Source organism: Lactuca sativa, chromosome 7, assembly GCF_002870075.4.
Source record: "Lactuca sativa cultivar Salinas chromosome 7, Lsat_Salinas_v11, whole genome shotgun sequence".
Classification (NCBI taxonomy): domain Eukaryota; kingdom Viridiplantae; phylum Streptophyta; class Magnoliopsida; order Asterales; family Asteraceae; genus Lactuca; species Lactuca sativa.
In genome coordinates this window covers 42,185,263-42,191,269 of record NC_056629.2, presented here as the reverse complement: position 1 = coordinate 42,191,269, position 6,007 = coordinate 42,185,263, and positions in this window count along the sequence as shown.

The window sequence follows — 6,007 nt, the reverse complement described above, 5'->3', positions numbered from 1 at the left end:
TCCATACCCTTACAACATCAATGATTTTAATTCGGTAATGGGTATTCTTTTAATTTTGATTTGGTAGTAGTGATTTTTTTTTGATTTAGTATTTATTTCAAATGAATATTTATTATTTTTATTCTTAGTCAATAGAAATCTACTTAAAAATCCTTATGTTTAGGTATCATAATCGACCTTATCTTTTTTTTTCTTTTCGTCAATTAAATCCCAAAAACCGTCAGTTGTATTTATTTTGACCAATTTACGTAAACTGCCGGTAAACTGACCACCAACAGAATATAAGGACTTTATCGCAAATAAATTAAAAAATATAATGGTATATATATATATATATATATATATATATATATATATATATATATATATATATATATATATATATTATCTAAGTACATTTTTTTTCAAACATATTATATTATCTTATATTAATCTTATGGTAATTTCTTTGTTTGACAAAGGATATCTATTATGAAAATAACTGTTTTCTTATAAAAGTAATGGTTTTTATAATAGTTTAGTCAAAATATTGTATTATCTGATATTAATATTGTAATATTTTCTTGTATTATATTATATTAATCTTATGATATTTTCTTTGTGTCACAAAGAATATCTATTATGAATATTGTTTTCTTCTAAAAATAATCATAATTATTATACTTCTATCAACCAAATTGTATTATCCTACATCAATATTATTATATATATTCTTTGTCTAACAGATAATATATGCTATGAAGTAGTTTTTATTCTTCTTAAACTAACCATTTTTATAATATTTCTGTCTAACAGATTGTTATCATATATTAATCTTATAAAAACAGTTTTTTTTAAAGAAAAAGAAAACTATTTTCATAACAGATATATTTTTTTAGACAAAGAAAATATCATAAGATTAATGTAAGATACAAATATTTGAGACATAAGTATTGTAAAAATGGTAAGTTTTAGAAGATTTTTTTTTTCATAATAGATAATATCTGTCAGATAAAAAACATCATAAGATTAATGTATGATAATATAATCTGTTAGACGAAGATATTATAAAAATGTTTATTTTTAGAAGAAAAAAACTATCTTCATAATAGATATTTTCTGTCAGACAAAAAATATTATGAAATTAATGTAAGATTCCAATCTGTTAGACTGAAGTATTAAAAAAATAATTACATTTAGAAGAAAAATATATATTTTATAATATATATATATTATCTATCAGACAAAGAAAACACCATAAGATTATTGTAAGATAACTGCATCACTTGTTTTCAGGAATTGATCAGATGAAGACTTGAGGATTTCAAAGATAAGGTTTTGAAAAAAAAAACAGATGCTACGACGTGGCAAGTATTTGGCCACACCGTGGCTATCTCAATTAAATTAAGATCACGTCTGGCTGACTACTACGACGTGGTGAGATGGTGACCATGACGTGGTACTGGCTGCAACCTAAGCCTAAGATTTTAGTGTTTCTCCTATAACTAAAGGCTTTAGCTCATGGTTTATGTCATTCTTTTCAGCCTCCACCCTCTAAACTCGAAACCATACCCTCGCTTGAGTGTTCTTGATGGTTGTGTGGTGCTCTTGATGTTTGAATCCTTATAATAAATCTTGGGAAAAAGGTGGTGTGCTTGTTTGTTGAAAGGCGGTATCTACTTTAAGTCTTGCATCTTCTGCATCTTGTTGAGCTTTGGAATGTATAAAGCTGATGGGTTTTGAGTACTACAACATTCCTATGGTGTACATGCATCCCTGATGCTTTGGATCTATGTTTTTCTCAAGTTATACATGCAAATCAAATTCTCCAAAGAATGAACCCAAACCAGCATGCAATTATCGTAAATCATAAAATGAATGAAGTTAGGGATCCACAAGCCCAACTTTGCAACTATTAGATAAATGCAATACTAGTCCCCTTAGTTCGATTAGTCTCTTTTAATCACCAAATTAATTCCAAATTAATTTCTGATCAATACTAATTAAATAATATGATTTCTCAGTTAATATATTATTCTTATAATATATTAATAAATCATAATTAACATCTTTATGCATAATTCATCCAATCAAGTTGCTATGGTGAAGGCAACTAAAAAGGACCATGCTACTATCGGGTCAAGTACATACGAATTATAGTTATGGGCTTAGTGTAACAACCGAAAAATTCCAACCAATATAAACTTTTCAAAAACAACCCGATTTTATTAAATTATTACAAAAAGGTTTTCAATACAATTTATTTAGAGTATTCCCAGAATCACATCACAACATAAACATGAGGAGCGGTACGATCACGCCTTCGCCTTGCCACGGTCTCCTGAAGAACCTGAAAAACATTAAACCACAACTGTAAGCCCGAAAGCTTAGTGAGATATCCCCGAAAATACCAACCACATATACCATACATGCATAACCTGCCATATCATATCCGATCACAGAACAACCATGCATTTCGGGTCTACTGTGTGACTGGTCCGCCGCACCGGCCAACAGTCCACCTGGTCCACCCTCCGAGTCTAGCCATATACATCGAGTCTGCAGTGTGATTGGTCCGCCCGCACCGGGCCTTCAATCCACCTGGTCCACTCTTTGAGTCTACAGTATGACTGGTCCGCCCGCACCGGGCCTTCAGTCGGCCTGGTCCACTCTCCGAGCCTCGGCACGTCTGGTCCACCCTCTTGGGGCTTACAGCCTATCCGAACCGCTCGCTGGGCCTTCGGGACAACCGGTTCGCCCTGGGTATCTTGGCCTACATCACAAAGCAGGACCCGCCTCAACCCAACTCCAGTCCAATCAAGCATGTGCACATAAAGATACAATCATATAACAATTCACAGTCAATAAGCCGATCAAACAGATCACATAACATATCATCATCCTAACCAGGATACCGACCTAACCGGTCACTAGCATAGCATCACCCTACATATCAAGATACCGACCTCAACCAGGTCTCTAACATACACCATCCTAACTACCAGGATGCAAACATATCAAAGCAATAACATAACAACAATACCCGGATCTCAATCCGATAAAGGGCCGGCCTTGGTGCCTTAGACCCTGTTGATATAGTGAGGATAACTCACCTCGCACTGCCGAAACTCTGAACTGAGGAAGCAGATTCTCGAATCACCGACTCACCGAAAATCCTCAACTAGCCAACATAGCACAAATAAACATTAGGCCAAGCACAATACTCTTCTAAGGGTAAATTGACCATTTTACCCCTAACTCAATCCGACCCAACACTAGGTAAGCTCCCAAGCCCACCAATGGCCCAAAGTCCAGAAGTCCAAAACAAAGCCCATTATTGGCCCAATTTACTAAATTGGGCCCACCTCACCAAATGGGCCTAAACTCATGATACATAACAACCAATGGGCCCAAAATACTCTATCCATAATGTCCAGTCACGGCCCAAAATCCAGCAACTCAAATAACAGCCCAAACCCTAAGGCCCAAAATGAAAATCCAACAGAGGGAGTACGCTGGGCGTACACGCCGATTCGCAACAGGGGATCGGGGCACTGACTTGCTACGTGGGGCGTACTCGCTTGTTACGCGGGGCGTAACTTCGCTACTCATTAAGTCCCCATAACTTCTTAATGACTTAAGCTCTTAAGCCCGAACTTCAGATCCCTAGGCCAAACATGCCTAAGATTCATAAAGTCTCAAACTTTATCACTTGGGACGTCCATAAAGCTCTTAATCCAAGGTCTTAATCCATTAAGACCCACATATCTCACACAAGAAACAACCACAACCCTTGGGACCTCATTTTTCTCACTCAAGACCTCTCCAAAGGTCTGAAAGTACAGATAATCTCGGCCAACTCAAAACATGCATCAAGATGAGGACTTTTGGGACAAGAATGGTGTCAAAGCTTCACAACTCATAGATCTACACGATAAGAATGTCAAGCAAGAAGCTTTATACCTCAAATAGGCTCCAAAGGATGATGTCTTCCCAGATCTATAAGTTCCAGTCATTTCTCTCCTTCCTTGACAACTTCTCCTTTCTTCATTTATGCTCTCCTTTGCTAATCCAAGCTTTTCAAGGCCAAACACACCCAACAATGGAGGTGGAACGGCTAACTAGGGTTTCTGAGGTTAAGGGAGAGCTTATGGAGGCTAGGGTATGCACCAACATGTTCCTTATATAGAGGCTGACCCTAAATTTAGGGTTTTAGAACTCTGAGAGTACGCTGGGCGTACTTAACCTTGCACCCGCGTCACTTAATTACTCCATTACGCTGGGCGTAATCCCAGCTTACGCTGGGAGTACTCGGCAAGTCCCTAAATTTCATACTTGTCCCTCATTTTCCACTTTTCCCACAAGATGACCAAAATATCATTTCTCCGAAATCCCAGGGACTCACAATTAGGTACTCTTAGGAACGGGGTGTTACACTTAGACACTTAATCTAACAAAAGCTTCCACCTTTATCATTATTGGTTTTCATTTCATGCTATGGTGTCATTTTTAATCCTTTGAAGGGATGTTTTAGAGTTTTGAGCAACTCTAGAACCTTAGACTTGCTTGGTGACCATTTCTAGGCTTAATCTGACGGAAAAGGTGTTAGGTGATGGTTCCCTTTGAACCATACACTAGTTTTGGTTATTATAAAGGCTTAATAGACTTAGGGTTTAAGATCTTGCATTGTAGTGATGTCTTATTGGATAAAGTTGGAAGCTTTATCCATTAAGTCATTGAGAATATCAATATCTGAATTTATGAACCTTGATTTGTAAGGATTTAGCTCTTAATTCCAGAAACTACGACGTGCCCAAGGAAGGTTGATGGCGTGGTGGTGCTCTGCATGACGACTGATTTTTCTTGACTTGCCCATGGCATGGCCAAGAGCTCACGTTGTGGTGACCGTCGACTTGATTGACCATTAAATTTCGTTAGCCACTGACCATTGACTTTTGACCAGTTTGCCCTTATGTCAAACTTGAAGGATTTAGGTTGTTTATTGATGATTGATCTTTATTTGGTGATAGTCAGTTCGCAGGATTGATTAGTACAATGAGTGAGAGTGTTGTTGTGATTCTCCGATTTTGCGATTCATGTGAGTCTTCTCGCTATGTGCAGTATAAGAACTTTGGTCTCATGGTATGCTAGACTAGTAAGGTCTTGCCTGTTGATTGTATAATACTGTTAGGTGTCGTGATTGGTTAGGGCAATAATAGTATTGGTTAATCGTTGAGGGGATACCCTAGGGCTGTGTGTATTTTAAGTTAGATAGCCTGAGAACTCTTGGTCTAAAGCCTTATTGCATGGTTCTTGTTTGATTTATTACTTACGGGTATGATCATATATTCGACTGCCAACTACTTATCGATGGGTTTTCTAGGTTACAATAACAATGTACTTACGAAATTTCACATAATAGTTATGGGTACATGCAACCTAAAACATTCTATCGCTTTTCATTATTAATAACAACATACTTTATGAAACAAAATTAAAACCCTATGATAATCGAAAATCATAGATAGGAAACATACCTAAGACATAATTGAATATGTCAAACTCCTTTGATCTTCAAAGTCCATGGAAAGCAAGTGTCAATAATGTAAACGCCTTTACTCGCTCACACCAAAAACCCTAGAACAATTGAAATCGACAAAGAGAGAGGAGACAATGATGAAAATCGGATTTCATCATTCCATGAAGGCTCTCAATGAAATTTGGTGCCTTAAGGTTCCTATTTATAGTTTAGGTAATTACAGATGAATCCAAATTTGAATAGTTAAATATTAGATTTAATCCCTAGTTCAAATCCTTTCCTTATCATCTAATACAGATCTTCTAGAACCCTTTTAGAGTTCCCATAAAACCATGCATGCTATAGGAGGTTCTAGAATTGTCTTTTTTGTTCAACTATTGAACAATTACAATTCAACCCTTACACATTTAATTATTTCTAATTGATGGAACCTTGCTCTTGATGAGACCTCGCTTCTGACTCTGGGATGGGACCTTCTTGGTTGCCTGG